The sequence below is a fragment of the Hemibagrus wyckioides genome, linkage group LG07, assembly GCF_019097595.1.
Source record: "Hemibagrus wyckioides isolate EC202008001 linkage group LG07, SWU_Hwy_1.0, whole genome shotgun sequence".
NCBI lineage: Eukaryota > Metazoa > Chordata > Actinopteri > Siluriformes > Bagridae > Hemibagrus > Hemibagrus wyckioides.
This window is the reverse complement of record NC_080716.1, coordinates 5,501,805-5,523,926: the sequence shown is the minus strand read 5'-3', so window position 1 is coordinate 5,523,926 and position 22,122 is coordinate 5,501,805. Positions and strand designations below refer to the sequence as shown.

Below are 22,122 nucleotides of genomic sequence, written 5' to 3'. Positions count from 1 at the left end.
GTCCTCTGGGTATCGTGTCCTGTGCGTATCGTGTCCTGTGCGTATCGTGTCCTCTGCGTATCGTGTCCTGTGCGTATCGTGTCCTGTGCGTATCGTGTCCTCTGGGTATCGTGTCCTGTGCGTATCGTGTCCTCTGGGTATCGTGTCCTCTGCGTATCGTGTCCTGTGCGTATCGTGTCCTCTGCGTATCGTGTCCTCTGGGTATCGTGTCCTCTGGGTATCGTGTCCTGTGCGTATCGTGTCCTGTGCGTATCGTGTCCTCTGGGTATCGTGTCCTCTGCGTATCGTGTCCTGTGCGTATCGTGTCCTCTGCGTATCGTGTCCTGTGCGTATCGTGTCCTCTGGGTATCGTGTCCTGTGCGTATCGTGTCCTGTGCGTATCGTGTCCTCTGGGTATCGTGTCCTCTGCGTATCGTGTCCTCTGGGTTTTCCTTCTGTTTCTGCATCCATGTCCTCATCTTTTTATCTCACTAATCCAAGCATTCTCTGTACTCATCCTTCACCTACAACGTTCTCATTTTCCTCAGCAGCACATCGTCCACTCCACCTGATCAGCCGGCTTGTGTCCGGTTTCTCACCTCTTCAAGTGCCCAGGATCGCTGTGAAATGCATGATGGGATTTTAAACACCTCTGTTACACCACCTGTTACTGTGGTTTTGTAGGAAATCGTTGGCGCCTGGAACTCTGTTATTATCCACAGAAAGGCTGGATGGCAGGTCAGTTGTTGAGTGACCAGAGTCTGGACACAGCGCCTTCATCCATAAATACATTCAAACAATAAACTCAACTGGGTCTTAGGCTAACGTTTATAAATAAAGTACTGATATGGATCCTGATTAACGCTTTAAAGGCGAATAGCATTGTTTTTTTCTTATCAGGTTTTGTCCATGGTTGCTATGGAAACGATTACCATGCTAACGGGTTGTCTTCTAGTCTCTGCTGCAAGGCTAGCTGTGCTAATTAATTAAAAGTTGAAAGGTTTTATCTGTAATTGAGTTTTAATGTATGATTCTAAATGATCTTTGTTTCTGAAGGGTTGTGTGTGTGTGTGTGTGTGTGTGTGTGTGTGTGTGTGTGTGTGTGTGTATTATTAAGAGATATTTGTGTATTGTCCTTCAGCTAGTGTTCAGGACTCAATATAGTCTAGACATAGATACTAGATTATTTTACTAATAAATTATTTACTAAATCTGAAAACGTTATATTTCCATGGAATTCTGTTAGCCTCCTCCTCCTCCTCAGGTCAGAGTTTTTCATTCCGGTTAGTTTAAACCTGAGAGTAGATTCACTGGATCAGTGTTATAGCAGCAGGATTGTGGATTTTAAAAAAAAAATAAATAAACAAACAAACAAACAAATAAAAGCGCGCGCGCGCTCTTTATCTTTCCTCACACTGTGGACTGCAGCGCCATAGCGCCCAGTCAAACCTCCTGCGGCGGGCGGGGCTAAAGCTGTCTCCTCGGAGGTGGGCGTGGTATGCCGCTCACCTGACGCGGGATTGGCCGCGGTTTCCCCGGAAGAGGGCGTGACCTGTGTCCAGCTCTGGGTTTCGTGTGCACTTGTTGTGCGGATGCCGGACAGGAGTCCGAGATCAGGATTAAACTAAACCCCAGGTGATCTTCCAGTGATTTCCTCACAGTCTGGGGTTCAGTACTCGGGAAGGAGTTCCTGCGGTGATGTGGAGATAAGGGAGAAGTTATCCCCGGTGAGTCAATGACTTTGTGGACAAAACTTTAACGATTTTTGAGGAGTTCAGGCCGAGGACTGCGCGTGCACTTTCCGTTTTAAACACCGGGAAAATGTTCAAATAAAACTTTCATTCTGACTAAAATTACATTAAAATTACATTAATTTACATTAACATTCCATTACAGCTGTAAATTCAGGAGTTTTTACTTTCCTCGGGTTGAGTCTCCTGCATTCCAGGCATTCTCTGACTCTGATTTATCTACCATCTGTTTATCAGTTTCACTCCGCGGTGAAACCTCTCCTCAATACTGACTCTATACTGACTCGCTACACTACTAACTCAATACTGACTCTATACTGACTCGCTACACTACTAACTCAATACTGACTCTATACTGACTCGCTACACTACTAACTCAATACTGACTCTATACTGACTCGCTACACTACTAACTCAATACTGACTCTATACTGACTCGCTACACTACTAACTCAATACTGACTCTATACTGACTCGCTACACTACTAACTCAATACTGACTCTATACTGACTCAATACTGACTCGCTACACTACTAACTCAATACTGACTCACTACACTACTAACTCAATACTGACTCTATACTGACTCAATACTGACTCGCTACACTACTAACTCAATACTTACTCTATACTGACTGAATACTGACTCGCTACACTACTGACTCTATACTGACTGAATACTGACTCGCTACACTACTAACTCAATACTGACTCTATACTGACTCACTACTGACTCGCTGCACTACTGAATTACTACAGACTCTCTGACTCAATACTAACTCAATACTTACTCTTTACAACTGACTCAATACACTACTGACTCAATATCAACTATCTTCACTACTGATTCAAAACAGTACTGACTCAATACTGACTCTACTATTGAGTCAACGCTGACTCTCTTCACTGACTCAGTAGTGACTCTGTTCTGTACGTTAAGTGATATTTACTCAGTGGGTTGTATTTAGACTCCAGTGGGTTTCAGTAAAGCTGCTGCAGTGTTTCCCTGAACTCAGGCTAATCATTCACTACTGTCTCTCACACACTACTGTCTCTCACACTCACTACTGTCTCTCACACTCACTACTGTCTCTCACACTCACTACTGTCTCATACACTCACTCCTGTCTCTCACACTCACTCCTGTCTCTCACACTCACTCCTGTCTCTCACACTCACTACTGTCTCACACACTACTGTCTCTCACACTCACTTCTGTCTCACACACTACTGTCTCTCACACTCACTACTGTCTCACACACTACTGTCTCTCACACTACTGTCTCTCACACTCACTACTGTCTCACACACTACTGTCTCTCACACTACTGTCTCTCACACTCACTACTGTCTCTCACACTACTGTCTCATACACTCACTACTGTCTCATACACTCACTACTGTCTCTCACACTCACTACTGTCTCTCACACTCACTACTGTCTCTCACACTCACTACTGTCTAACACACTACTGTCTCTCACACACTACTGTCTCAGACACTACTGTCTCTCACACTCACTACTGTCTCTCACACTCACTACTGTCTCTCACACACTACTGTCTCGCACACTACTGTCTCTCATGCATTACTGTCTCACACACACACACATTACTGTCTCTCACACACTACTGTCTCTCACACTCACTACTGTCTCTCACACACACACTACTGTCTCTCACACACACACTACTGTCTCTCACACACTACTGTCTCTCTCACACACTACTGTCTCTCACACACACTACTGTATCTCTCACACACACTACTGTATCTCTCACACACTACTGTATCTCACACTCACTACTGTCTCTCACACTCACTACTGTCTCTCACACTACTGTCTCACACACTACTGTCTCTCACACTACTGTCTCTCACACTACTGTCTCTCACACACACTACTGTCTCTCACACTCACTATTGTCTCACACACTACTGTCTCACACACTACTGTCTCACACACTACTGTCTCTCACACACTACTGTCTCTCACACTACTGTCTCTCACACTCACTACTGTCTCTCACACTCACTACTGTCTCACACACTACTGTCTCACACACTACTGTCTCACACTCACTACTGTCTCTCACACACTCACTACTGTCTCTCACACACACACTACTGTCTCTCACACACACACTACTGTCTCACACACACACACACACTACTGTCTCTCACACACACTACTGTCTCTCACACACACACCACTGTCTCACACACTACTGTCTCTCACACACACTACTGTCTCACACATTACTGTCTCACACATTACTGTCTCTCACACATTACTGTCTCACACACACTACTGTCTCACACAGTACTGTCTCTCATGCATTACTGTCTCACACACACACATTACTGTCTCTCACACTACTGTCTCTCACACACTACTGTCTCTCACACACTACTGTCTCACACACACTACTGTCTCACACACACTACTGTCTCTCACACATTACTATCTCTCACACACTACTATCTCTCACACACTACTGTCTCTCACACATTACTGTCTCACACACACTACTATCTCTCACACACTACTGTCTCATACACACTACTGTCTCTCACACTCACTACTGTCTCTCACACACACTACTGTCTCTCACACACACTACTGTCTCACACACTACTGTCTCACACACTACTGTCTCTCACACTCACTACTGTCTCTCACACTCACTACTGTCTCACACACTCACTACTGTCTCACTCACTACTGTCTCACACACTACTGTCTCTCACACACTACTGTCTCACGCACACTACTGTCTCACGCACACCACTGTCTCACACACACACCACTGTCTCACACACTACTGTCTCTCACACTCACTACTGTCTCTCACACACGCTACTGTCTCACACACTACTGTCTCACACACACTACTGTCTCTCACACACACTACTGTCTCACACATTACTGTCTCACACACCACTGTCTCTCACACACTACTGTCTCTCACACACTACTGTCTCTCACACACTACTGTCTCACACACTACTGTCTCTCATGCATTACTGTCTCACACACACACACATTACTGTCTCTCACACACTACTGTCTCTCACACACTACTGTCTTTCACACATTACTGTCTCACACACACTACTGTCTCACACACACTACTGTCTCTCACACATTACTGTCTCTCACACATTACTGTCTCACACACACACTACTGTCTCCCACACACACACTACTGTCTCACACACTACTCTCTCACACACTACTGTCTCCCACACATTACTGTCTCACACACTACTGTCTCTCACACATTACTGTCTCACACACTACTGTCTCACACACACACTACTGTCTCACACACTACTGTCTCTCACACACACTACTGTCTCTCACGCACACTACTGTCTCACACACTACTGTCTCACACACACACTACTGTCTCTCACACACACACTACTGTCTCTCACACACACATTACTGTCTCACACACACACTACTGTCTCTCACACACACACTACTGTCTCTCACACACTACTGTCTTTCACACATTACTGTCTCTCACACACACTACTGTCTCTCACACATTACTGTCTCACACACACACACTACTGTCTCTCACACACTACTGTCTCTCACACACTACTGTCTCTCGCACACACTACTGTCTCTCGCACACACTACTGTCTCTCACACACACTACTGTCTCTCACACACTACTGTCTCTCACACACACTACTGTCTCTCACACACTACTGTCTCTCACACACACTACTGTCTCTCACACACACACTGTCTCTCGCACACACTACTGTCTCTCGCACACACTACTGTCTCTCACACACTACTGTCTCTCTCACACACACTACTGTCTCACTCACACATTACTGTCTCACTCACACATTACTGTCTCACACACTACTGTCTCTCACACACTACTGTCTCACACACACACTACTGTCTCTCACACACTGTCTCACACACTACTGTCTCTCACACACACACTACTGTCTCTCACACACACACTACTGTCTCTCACACACACACTACTGTCTCTCACACACTACTGTCTCACACACTACTGTCTCACACACACACACTACTGTCTCTCACACACTGTCTCACACACTACTGTCTCTCACACACTACTGTCTCTCACACACACTACTGTCTCTCACACACACTACTGTCTCACACACTACTGTCTCTCACACACTACTGTCTCTCACACACTACTGTCTTTCACACACTACTGTCTCACACACACACTACTGTCTCTCACACACTACTGTCTCTCACACACACACTACTGTCTCTCACACAGTACTGTCTCACACACACACTACTGTCTCTCACACACTACTGTCTCACACACACACACTACTGTCTCTCACACACTGTCTCACACACTACTGTCTCTCACACACTACTGTCTCACACACTACTGTCTCTCACACATTACTGTCTCACACACACTACTGTCTCTCATACATTACTGTCTCACACACACACTACTGTCTCTCACACACTACTGTCTCACACACTACTGTCTCTCACACATTACTGTCTCACACACACACTACTGTCTCTCACACATTACTGTCTCTCACACATACACTACTGTCTCTCACACACTACTGTCTCTCACACACTACTGTCTCTCATACACTACTGTCTCTCACACACTCACTACTGTCTCTCACACACACACTACTGTCTCTCACACACACTACTGTCTCTCACACACACTACTGTCTCTCTCACACATTACTGTCTCACACACACACTACTGTCTCTCACACATTACTGTCACACACACACTACTGTCTCACACACACACTACTGTCTCACACACACACTACTGTCTCACACACACACTACTGTCTCTCACACACTACTGTCTCTCATACACTACTGTCTCACACACACACTACTGTCTCTCACACATTACTGTCACACACACACTACTGTCTCACACACACACTACTGTCTCTCACACACTACTGTCTCTCATACACTACTGTCTCTCATACACTACTGTCTCTCACACACTCACTACTGTCTCTCACACACACACTACTGTCTCTCACACACTAACTACTGTCTCTCACACACACTACTGTCTCTCACACACACTACTGTCTCACACACACACTACTGTCTCTCACACACTACTGTCTCTCACACATTACTGTCACACACACACTACTGTCTCACACACACTACTGTCCCACACACACTACTGTCTCTCACACACTCACTACTGTCTCTCACACACACTAACTACTGTCTCTCACACACACTACTGTCTCTCACACACTACTGTCTCACACACACATTACTGTCTCACACACACTACTGTCTCTCACACACTACTGTCTCTCACACACTACTGTCTCACACACACACTACTGTCTCTCACACACTACTGTCTCTCACACACTACTGTCTCACACACACTACTGTCTCTCACACACTACTGTCTCTCACACACTACTGTCTCTCATACACTACTGTCTCTCACACACTCACTACTGTCTCTCACACACACTCACTACTGTCTCTCACACACACTAACTACTGTCTCTCACACACACTACTGTCTCTCTCACACATTACTGTCTCACACACACTACTGTCTCTCACACTCTACTGTCTCTCACACACTACTGTCTCACACACACACTACTGTCTCACACACACACTACTGTCTCTCACACACACACTACTGTCTCTCACACACTACTGTCTCACACACACACTACTGTCACACACACACTACTGTCTCTCACACACACACTACTGTCTCACACACATTACTGTCTCACACACACACTACTGTCTCACACACACACTACTGTCTCACACACACTACTGTCTCTCACACACTACTGTCTCACACACACACTACTGTCTCACACACACACTACTGTCTCTCACACACACACTACTGTCTCTCACACACACACTACTGTCTCTCACACACTACTGTCTCTCACACATTACTGTCTCTCACACACACTACTGTCTCTCACACACACTACTGTCTCTCACACACACTACTGTCTCACACACTACTGTCTCACACACTACTGTCTCTCACACTACTGTCTCTCACACATTACTGTCTCTCACACATTACTGTCTCACACACACACTACTGTCTCTCACACTACTGTCTCACACACACACTACTGTCTCACACACACACTACTGTCTCTCACACATTACTGTCTCTCACACATTACTGTCTCACACACTACTGTCTCTCACACATTACTGTCTCACACACACACTACTGTCTCTCACACATTACTGTCTCACACACACACTACTGTCTCTCACACTACTGTCTCACACACACACTACTGTCTCTCACACATTACTGTCTCACACACTACTGTCTCTCACACATTACTGTCTCTCACACACACTACTCTCTCACACTACTGTCTCTCACACACTACTGTCTCACACACACACTACTGTCTTTCACACATTACTGTCACACACACTACTGTCTCTCACACACTACTGTCTCACACACACACACTACTGTCTCACACACACACTACTGTCTCACACACACACTACTGTCTCACACACACTACTGTCTCTCACACACACACTACTGTCTCTCTCTCACACACTACTGTCTCTCACACATTACTGTCTCTCACACACACTACTGTCTCTCACACACACTACTGTCTCTCACACACACTACTGTCTCACACACTACTGTCTCACACACTACTGTCTCTCACACTACTGTCTCTCATACATTACTGTCTCACACACACACTACTGTCTCTCACACATTACTGTCTCACACACACACTACTGTCTCTCACACTACTGTCTCACACACACACTACTGTCTCACACACACACTACTGTCTCTCACACATTACTGTCTCTCACACATTACTGTCTCACACACTACTGTCTCTCACACATTACTGTCTCACACACACACTACTGTCTCTCACACATTACTGTCTCACACACACACTACTGTCTCTCACACTACTGTCTCACACACACACTACTGTCTCTCACACATTACTGTCTCACACACTACTGTCTCTCACACATTACTGTCTCTCACACACACTACTCTCTCACACTACTGTCTCTCACACACTACTGTCTCACACACACACTACTGTCTTTCACACATTACTGTCACACACACTACTGTCTCTCACACACTACTGTCTCACACACACACACTACTGTCTCTCACACACTGTCTCACACACTACTGTCTCTCACACACTACTGTCTCTCACACACTACTGTCTCACACACTACTGTCTCTCACACATTACTGTCTCACACACACTACTGTCTCTCATACATTACTGTCTCACACACACACTACTGTCTCTCACACACTACTGTCTCACACACTACTGTCTCTCACACATTACTGTCTCACACACACACTACTGTCTCTCACACATTACTGTCTCTCACACATACACTACTGTCTCTCACACACTACTGTCTCTCACACACTACTGTCTCTCATACACTACTGTCTCTCACACACTCACTACTGTCTCTCACACACACACTACTGTCTCTCACACACACTACTGTCTCTCACACACACTACTGTCTCTCTCACACATTACTGTCTCACACACACACTACTGTCTCTCACACACACTACTGTCTCACACACACACTACTGTCTCACACACACACTACTGTCTCACACACACACTACTGTCTCTCATACACTACTGTCTCTCACACACTACTGTCTCACACACACACTACTGTCTCTCACACATTACTGTCACACTCACACTACTGTCTCACACACACACTACTGTCTCTCACACACTACTGTCTCTCATACACTACTGTCTCTCATACAGTACTGTCTCTCACACACACACTACTGTCTCTCACACACACACTACTGTCTCTCACACACACTAACTACTGTCTCTCACACACACTACTGTCTCTCACACACATTACTGTCTCACACACACACTACTGTCTCTCACACACTACTGTCTCTCACACATTACTGTCACACACACACTACTGTCTCACACACACTACTGTCCCACACACACTACTGTCTCTCACACACTCACTACTGTCTCTCACACACACTAACTACTGTCTCTCACACACACTACTGTCTCTCACACACTACTGTCTCACACACACACTACTGTCTCTCACACACTACTGTCTCTCACACACTACTGTCTCTCACACACACTACTGTCTCTCACACACTACTGTCTCACACACACACTACTGTCTCTCACACACTACTGTCTCACACACACTACTGTCTCTCACACACTACTGTCTCTCATACACTACTGTCTCTCACACACTCACTACTGTCTCTCACACACACTCACTACTGTCTCTCACACACACTAACTACTGTCTCTCACACACACTACTGTCTCTCTCACACATTACTGTCTCACACACACACTACTGTCTCTCACACATTACTGTCTCACACACACTACTGTCTCACACACACTACTGTCTCTCACACTCTACTGTCTCACACACACACTACTGTCTCACACACACACTACTGTCTCACACACACACTACTGTCTCTCACACACACACTACTGTCTCTCACACACTACTGTCTCTCACACACTACTGTCTCTCACACACACTACTGTCACACACACACTACTGTCTCTCACACACACACTACTGTCTCACACACATTACTGTCTCACACACACACTACTGTCTCTCACACACACACTACTGTCTCTCACACACTACTGTCTCACACACACACTACTGTCTCTCACACACTACTGTCTCTCACACACACACTACTGTCTCACACACACACTACTGTCTCACACACACACTACTGTCTCACACACACTACTGTCTCTCACACACACACTACTGTCTCTCTCTCACACACTACTGTCTCTCACACATTACTGTCTCTCACACACACTACTGTCTCTCACACACACTACTGTCTCTCACACACACTACTGTCTCACACACTACTGTCTCACACACTACTGTCTCTCACACTACTGTCTCTCACACACTACTGTCTCTCACACATTACTGTCTCACACACACACTACTGTCTCTCACACTACTGTCTCACACACACACTACTGTCTCACACACACACTACTGTCTCTCACACATTACTGTCTCTCACACATTACTGTCTCACACACTACTGTCTCTCACACATTACTGTCTCACACACACACTACTGTCTCTCACACATTACTGTCTCACACACACACTACTGTCTCTCACACTACTGTCTCACACACACACTACTGTCTCTCACACATTACTGTCTCACACACTACTGTCTCTCACACATTACTGTCTCTCACACACACTACTCTCTCACACTACTGTCTCTCACACACTACTGTCTCACACACACACTACTGTCTTTCACACATTACTGTCTCACACACTACTGTCTCTCACACATTACTGTCTCACACACACACTACTGTCTCACACACACTACTGTCTCTCACACGCTACTGTCTCTCACACACACTACTGTCTCTCACACACACTACTGTCTCTCACACACACTACTGTCTCACACACTACTGTCTCTCACACATTCCTGTCTCTCACACACACTACTGTCTCTCACACATTACTGTCTCACACACACACTACTGTCTCACACACACTACTGTCTCTCACACACACTACTGTCTCTCTCACACACTACTGTCTCACACACTACTGTCTCTCACACATTACTGTCTCACACACTACTGTCTCTCACACACTACTGTCTCACACACACACTACTGTCTCTCACACATTACTGTCTCTCACACACACACTTTCTCTCACACACTACTGTCTCTCACACACTACTGTCTCTCACACACACACTACTGTCTCTCACACACTACTGTCTCTCACACACTACTGTCTCTCACACACACACTACTGTCTCTCACACACTACTCTCACACACACACACTACTGTCTCTCACACACTACTGTCTCTCACACACACACTACTGTCTCTCACACACACACTACTGTCTCTCACACATTACTGTCTCTCACACACACTACTGTCTCTCACACACACTACTGTCTCTCACACACACTACTGTCTCACACACTACTGTCTCACACACTACTGTCTCTCACACTACTGTCTCTCACACATTACTGTCTCTCACACATTACTGTCTCACACACACACTACTGTCTCTCACACTACTGTCTCACACACACACTACTGTCTCACACACACACTACTGTCTCTCACACATTACTGTCTCTCACACATTACTGTCTCACACACTACTGTCTCTCACACATTACTGTCTCACACACACACTACTGTCTCTCACACATTACTGTCTCACACACACACTACTGTCTCTCACACTACTGTCTCACACACACACTACTGTCTCTCACACATTACTGTCTCACACACTACTGTCTCTCACACATTACTGTCTCTCACACACACTACTCTCTCACACTACTGTCTCTCACACACTACTGTCTCACACACACACTACTGTCTTTCACACATTACTGTCACACACACTACTGTCTCTCACACACTACTGTCTCACACACACACACTACTGTCTCACACACACACTACTGTCTCACACACACACTACTGTCTCACACACACTACTGTCTCTCACACACACACTACTGTCTCTCTCTCACACACTACTGTCTCTCACACATTACTGTCTCTCACACACACTACTGTCTCTCACACACACTACTGTCTCTCACACACACTACTGTCTCACACACTACTGTCTCACACACTACTGTCTCTCACACTACTGTCTCTCACACATTACTGTCTCACACACACACTACTGTCTCTCACACATTACTGTCTCACACACACACTACTGTCTCTCACACTACTGTCTCACACACACACTACTGTCTCACACACACACTACTGTCTCTCACACATTACTGTCTCTCACACATTACTGTCTCACACACTACTGTCTCTCACACATTACTGTCTCACACACACACTACTGTCTCTCACACATTACTGTCTCACACACACACTACTGTCTCTCACACTACTGTCTCACACACACACTACTGTCTCTCACACATTACTGTCTCTCACACACACTACTCTCTCACACTTCTGTCTCTCACACACTACTGTCTCACACACACACTACTGTCTTTCACACATTACTGTCACACACACTACTGTCTCTCACACACTACTGTCTCACACACACACACTACTGTCTCTCACACACTGTCTCACACACTACTGTCTCTCACACACTACTGTCTCTCACACACTACTGTCTCACACACTACTGTCTCTCACACATTACTGTCTCACACACACTACTGTCTCTCATACATTACTGTCTCACACACACACTACTGTCTCTCACACACTACTGTCTCACACACTACTGTCTCTCACACATTACTGTCTCACACACACACTACTGTCTCTCACACATTACTGTCTCTCACACATACACTACTGTCTCTCACACACTACTGTCTCTCACACACTACTGTCTCTCATACACTACTGTCTCTCACACACTCACTACTGTCTCTCACACACACACTACTGTCTCTCACACACACTACTGTCTCTCACACACACTACTGTCTCTCTCACACATTACTGTCTCACACACACACTACTGTCTCTCACACACACTACTGTCTCACACACACACTACTGTCTCACACACACACTACTGTCTCTCATACACTACTGTCTCTCACACACTACTGTCTCACACACACACTACTGTCTCTCACACATTACTGTCACACTCACACTACTGTCTCACACACACACTACTGTCTCTCACACACTACTGTCTCTCATACACTACTGTCTCTCATACAGTACTGTCTCTCACACACACACTACTGTCTCTCACACACACACTACTGTCTCTCACACACACTAACTACTGTCTCTCACACACACTACTGTCTCTCACACACATTACTGTCTCACACACACACTACTGTCTCTCACACACTACTGTCTCTCACACATTACTGTCACACACACACTACTGTCTCACACACACTACTGTCCCACACACACTACTGTCTCTCACACACTCACTACTGTCTCTCACACACACTAACTACTGTCTCTCACACACACTACTGTCTCTCACACACTACTGTCTCACACACACACTACTGTCTCACACACACTACTGTCTCTCACACACTACTGTCTCTCACACACTACTGTCTCTCACACACACTACTGTCTCTCACACACTACTGTCTCACACACACACTACTGTCTCTCACACACTACTGTCTCACACACACTACTGTCTCTCACACACTACTGTCTCTCATACACTACTGTCTCTCACACACTCACTACTGTCTCTCACACACACTCACTACTGTCTCTCACACACACTAACTACTGTCTCTCACACACACTACTGTCTCTCTCACACATTACTGTCTCACACACACACTACTGTCTCTCACACATTACTGTCTCACACACACTACTGTCTCACACACACTACTGTCTCTCACACTCTACTGTCTCACACACACACTACTGTCTCACACACACACTACTGTCTCACACACACACTACTGTCTCTCACACACACACTACTGTCTCTCACACACTACTGTCTCTCACACACTACTGTCTCTCACACACACTACTGTCACACACACACTACTGTCTCTCACACACACACTACTGTCTCACACACATTACTGTCTCACACACACACTACTGTCTCTCACACACACACTACTGTCTCACACACACACTACTGTCTCACACACACACTACTGTCTCTCACACACTACTGTCTCTCACACACACACTACTGTCTCACACACACACTACTGTCTCACACACACACTACTGTCTCACACACACTACTGTCTCTCACACACACACTACTGTCTCTCTCTCACACACTACTGTCTCTCACACATTACTGTCTCTCACACACACTACTGTCTCTCACACACACTACTGTCTCTCACACACACTACTGTCTCACACACTACTGTCTCACACACTACTGTCTCTCACACTACTGTCTCTCACACACTACTGTCTCTCACACATTACTGTCTCACACACACACTACTGTCTCTCACACTACTGTCTCACACACACACTACTGTCTCACACACACACTACTGTCTCTCACACATTACTGTCTCTCACACATTACTGTCTCACACACTACTGTCTCTCACACATTACTGTCTCACACACACACTACTGTCTCTCACACATTACTGTCTCACACACACACTACTGTCTCTCACACTACTGTCTCACACACACACTACTGTCTCTCACACATTACTGTCTCACACACTACTGTCTCTCACACATTACTGTCTCTCACACACACTACTCTCTCACACTACTGTCTCTCACACACTACTGTCTCACACACACACTACTGTCTTTCACACATTACTGTCTCACACACTACTGTCTCTCACACATTACTGTCTCACACACACACTACTGTCTCACACACACTACTGTCTCTCACACGCTACTGTCTCTCACACACACTACTGTCTCTCACACACACTACTCTCTCACACACACTACTGTCTCACACACTACTGTCTCTCACACATTCCTGTCTCTCACACACACTACTGTCTCTCACACATTACTGTCTCACACACACACTACTGTCTCACACACACTACTGTCTCTCACACACACTACTGTCTCTCTCACACACTACTGTCTCACACACTACTGTCTCTCACACATTACTGTCTCACACACTACTGTCTCTCACACACTACTGTCTCACACACACACTACTGTCTCTCACACATTACTGTCTCTCACACACACACTTTCTCTCACACACTACTGTCTCTCACACACTACTGTCTCTCACACACACACTACTGTCTCTCACACACTACTGTCTCTCACACACTACTGTCTCTCACACACACACACTACTGTCTCTCACACACTACTGTCTCTCACACACTACTGTCTCTCACACACTACTGTCTCACACACACTACTGTCTCTCACACACACTACTGTCTCACACACTCACTACTGTCTCACACACTCACTACTGTCTCACACACTCACTACTGTCTCTCACACACTACTGTCTCACACACACACTACTGTCTCTCACACACTGTCTCTCACACTACTGTCTCACACACACACCACTGTCTCTCACACACCACTGTCTCACACACTACTGTCTCACACACACACTACTGTCTCTCACACACTAATGTCTCTCACACACTACTGTTTCTCACACACACACTACCGTTTCTCACACACACACTACTGTCTCTCACACACTAACTACTGTCTCTCACACACACTACTGTCTCTCACACACACTACTGTCTCTCACACACACACTACTCTCTCACACACACACTACTGTCTCTCACACACACACTACTGTCTCTCACACACACACTACTGTCTCTCACACACTACTCTCACACACACACACTACTGTCTCTCACACACTACTGTCTCTCACACACTACTGTCTCTCACACACACTACTGTCTCTCACACACACTACTTTCTCTCACACACTGTCTCACACACTACTGTCTCTCACACTCACTACTGTCTCACACACTCACTACTGTCTCACACACTCACTACTGTCTCTCACACACTACTGTCTCACACACTACTGTCTCACACACACACTACTGTCTCTCACACACTACTGTCTCTCACACACTGTCTCTCACACTACTGTCTCACACACACACCACTGTCTCTCACACACCACTGTCTCACACACTACTGTCTCACACACACACTACTGTCTCTCACACACTACTGTCTCTCACACACTACTGTTTCTCACACACACACTACTGTTTCTCACACACACACTACTGTCTCTCACACACACTACTGTCTCTCACACACACACTACTCTCTCACACACACACTACTGTCTCTCACACACACACTACTCTCTCACACACACACTACTGTCTCACACACATACACTACTGTCTCACACACATACACTACTGTCTCACACACATACACTACTGTCTCTCACACACACACTACTGTCTCTCACACACACACTACTGTCTCTCATACACACCACTGTCTCACACACTACTGTCTCTCACACACACACTACTGTCTCTCACACACACACTACTGTCTCTCTCACACACACTACTGTCTCTCTCACACACACTACTGTCTCTCACACACACTACTGTCTCACACACTACTGTCTCACCCACACACACTACTGTCTCACCCACACACACTACTGTCTCTCACTCACACACTACTGTCTCTCACTCACACACTACTGTCTCTCACTCACACACTACTGTCTCTCACACACACACTACTGTCTCTCACACACACACTACTGTCTCTCACACACTACTCTCACACACACACACTACTGTCTCTCACACACTACTGTCTCTCACACACTACTGTCTCTCACACACTACTGTCTCTCTCACACTACTGTCTCACACACACACTACTGTCTCTCACACATTACTGTCTCACACACTACTGTCTCTCACACATTACTGTCTCACACACACTACTGTCTCACACACACTACTGTCTCTCACACGCTACTGTCTCTCACACACACTACTGTCTCTCACACACACTACTGTCTCACACACTACTGTCTCTCACACATTCCTGTCTCTCACACACACTACTGTCTCTCACACATTACTGTCTCACACACACACTACTGTCTCACACACACTACTGTCTCTCACACACACTACTGTCTCTCACACACACTACTGTCTCTCTCACACACTACTGTCTCACACACTACTGTCTCTCACACATTACTGTCTCACACACTACTGTCTCTCACACACTACTGTCTCACACACACACTACTGTCTCTCACACATTACTGTCTCTCACACATTACTGTCTCTCACACACACACTGTCTCTCACACACTACTGTCTCTCACACACTACTGTCTCTCACACACACACTACTGTCTCTCACACACTACTGTCTCTCACACACTACTGTCTCTCTCACACACACTACTGTCTCACACACTACTGTCTCACACACTACTGTCTCTCACACATTACTGTCTCACACACACACTACTGTCTCTCACACATTACTGTCTCTCACACATTACTGTCTCACACACACACTACTGTCTCTCACACACACACCACTGTCTCTCACACACCACTGTCTCACACACATTACTGTCTCACACACACACTACTGTCTCTCACACACACACCACTGTCTCTCACACACCACTGTCTCTCACACACCACTGTCTCTCACACTACTGTCTCTCACACACACACTACTGTCTCTCACACACTACTGTCTCTCACACACTACTGTCTCTCTCACACAGACTACTGTCTCACACACTACTGTCTCTCACACACTACTGTCTCTCACACATTACTGTCTCACACACACACTACTGTCTCTCACACATTACTGTCTCTCACACATTACTGTCTCACACACACACTACTGTCTCTCACACACACACCACTGTCTCTCACACACCACTGTCTCACACACATTACTGTCTCACACACACACTACTGTCTCTCACACACACCACTGTCTCTCACACACTAATGTCTCTCACACACTACTGTCTCTCACACACACTACTGTCTCTCACACACACTACTGTCTCTCACACACACTACTGTCTCACACACTAACTACTGTCTCTCACACACACACTACTGTCTCACACACACACTACTGTCTCACACACACACTACTCTTTCACACACACACTACTCTTTCACACACACACTACTGTCTCTCACACACACACTACTGTCTCACACACACTACTGTCTCACACAAACACTACTGTCTCTCACACACACTACTGTCTCACACACACACACTACTGTCTCTCACACACACTACTGTCTCTCACACACTACTGTCTCTCACACACACTACTGTCTCTCACACACACTACTGTCTCTCACACACACACTACTGTCTCTCACACACACACTACTGACTCACACACTACTGTCTCTCTCACACACACTACTGTCTCTCACACACACTACTGTCTCACACATTACTGTCTCACCCACACACACTACTGTCTCTCACCCACACACACTACTGTCTCTCACACACACTACTGTCTCTCACACACACACTACTGTCTCTCACACACACACTACTGTCTCACACACTACTGTCTCACCCACACACACTACTGTCTCTCACACACACTACTGTCTCTCACACACACTACTGTCTCTCACACACTACTCTCACACACACACAACTCTCACACACACACCACTGTCTCACACACTACTGTCTCTCACACACACACTACTGTCTCTCACACACTACTGTCTCTCTCACACACACTACTGTCTCTCACACACACTACTGTCTCACACACTACTGTCTCTCACACACTACTGTCTCACACACTACTGTCTCACACACACTACTGTCTCACACACTACTGTCTCTCACACACTACTGTCTCTCACACACTACTGTCTCACACACACACCACTGTCTCACACACACCACTGTCTCTCACACACCACTGTCTCACACACTACTGTCTCTCACACACACTACTGTCTCTCACACACACTACTGTCTCTCACACACTACTCTCACACACACACAACTCTCACACACACACCACTGTCTCACACACTACTGTCTCTCACACACACACTACTGTCTCTCACACACTACTGTCTCTCTCACACACACTACTGTCTCTCACACACACTACTGTCTCACACACTACTGTCTCTCACACACTACTGTCTCACACACACTACTGTCTCACACACTACTGTCTCACACACACTACTGTCTCACACACTACTGTCTCTCACACACTACTGTCTCACACACTACTGTCTCACACACTACTGTCTCACACACACTACTGTCTCACACACTACTGTCTCTCACACACTACTGTCTCACACACTACTGTCTCACACACTACTGTCTCACACACACTACTGTCTCACACACTACTGTCTCACACACACTACTGTCTCACACACTACTGTCTCTCACACACTACTGTCTCACACACACACTACTGTCTCTCACACACTAATGTCTCTCACACACTACTGTCTCTCACACACACTACTGTTTCTCACACACACACTACTGTTTCTCACACACACACTACTGTTTCTCACACACACACTACTGTCTCTCACACACTAACTACTGTCTCTCACACACACTACTGTCTCACACACACACTACTGTCTCTCACACACACACTACTCTCTCACACACAGACTACTGTCTCTCACACACACACTACTGTCTCACACACACACTACTGTCTCACACACATACACTACTGTCTCACACACATACACTACTGTCTCACACACATACACTACTGTCTCTCACACACACACTACTGTCTCTCACACACACACTACTGTCTCTCATACACACCACTGTCTCACACACTACTGTCTCTCACACACACACTACTGTCTCTCACACACACACTACTGTCTCACACACACACTACTGTCTCTCACACACACACTACTCTCTCACACACAGACTACTGTCTCTCACACACACACTACTGTCTCACACACACACTACTGTCTCACACACATACACTACTGTCTCACACACATACACTACTGTCTCACACACATACACTACTGTCTCTCACACACACACTACTGTCTCTCACACACACACTACTGTCTCTCATACACACCACTGTCTCACACACTACTGTCTCTCACACACACACTACTGTCTCTCACACACACACTACTGTCTCTCTCACACACACTACTGTCTCTCACACACACTACTGTCTCACACACTACTGTCTCACCCACACACACTACTGTCTCACCCACACACACTACTGTCTCACCCACACACACTACTGTCTCTCACTCACACACTACTGTCTCTCACTCACACACTACTGTCTCTCACTCACACACTACTGTCTCTCACACACACACTACTGTCTCTCACACACACACTACTGTCTCTCACACACTACTCTCACACACACACACTACTGTCTCTCACACACTACTGTCTCTCACACACTACTGTCTCTCACACACTACTGTCTCTCACACACACTACTGTCTCTCACACACACTACTGTCTCTCACACACTGTCTCACACACTACTGTCTCTCACACTCACTACTGTCTCACACACTCACTACTGTCTCACACACTCACTACTGTCTCTCACACACTACTGTCTCACACACACACTACTGTCTCTCACACACTGTCTCTCACACTACTGTCTCACACACACACCACTGTCTCTCACACACCACTGTCTCACACACTACTGTCTCACACACACACTACTGTCTCTCACACACTACTGTTTCTCACACACACACTACTGTTTCTCACACACACACTACTGTCTCTCACACACACACTACTGTCTCTCACACACTAACTACTGTCTCTCACACACACTACTGTCTCTCACACACACACTACTCTCTCACACACACTACTCTCTCACACACAGACTACTGTCTCTCACACACACACTACTGTCTCTCACACACACACTACTGTCTCACACACACACTACTGTCTCACACACATACACTACTGTCTCACACACATACACTACTGTCTCTCACACACACACTACTGTCTCTCACACACACACTACTGTCTCTCATACACACCACTGTCTCACACACTACTGTCTCTCACACACACACTACTGTCTCTCACACACACACTACTGTCTCTCTCACACACACTACTGTCTCTCTCACACACACTACTGTCTCTCACACACACTACTGTCTCACACACTACTGTCTCACCCACACACACTACTGTCTCACCCACACACACTACTGTCTCTCACTCACACACTACTGTCTCTCACTCACACACTACTGTCTCTCACTCACACACTACTGTCTCTCACACACACACTACTGTCTCTCACACACACACTACTGTCTCTCACACACACACTACTGTCTCACCCACACACACTACTGTCTCTCACTCACACACTACTGTCTCTCACTCACACACTACTGTCTCTCACACACACACTACTGTCTCTCACACACACACTACTGTCTCTCACACACTACTCTCACACACACACACTACTGTCTCTCACACACTACTGTCTCTCACACACTACTGTCTCTCACACACACTACTGTCTCTCACACACACTACTGTCTCACACACACACTACTTTCTCTCACACACTGTCTCACACACTACTGTCTCTCACACTCACTACTGTCTCACACACTCACTACTGTCTCACACACTCACTACT

At 46.1% G+C, this 22,122-nt stretch overlaps 1 protein-coding gene across 1 annotated transcript in view; it reads left to right on the top strand.

The window, feature by feature from the left end:
- Positions 1 to 1,525: 1,525 nt before the first annotated feature.
- The window catches only part of arhgef18a (rho/rac guanine nucleotide exchange factor (GEF) 18a), a gene marked incomplete at its 3' end in the record, with an annotated part of 40,596 nt that continues 19,999 nt past the window's right edge, over positions 1,526 to 22,122 (top strand). The window contains exon 1 of the mRNA XM_058394479.1: positions 1,526 to 1,706. The remainder of the gene's footprint in view (positions 1,707 to 22,122) is intronic.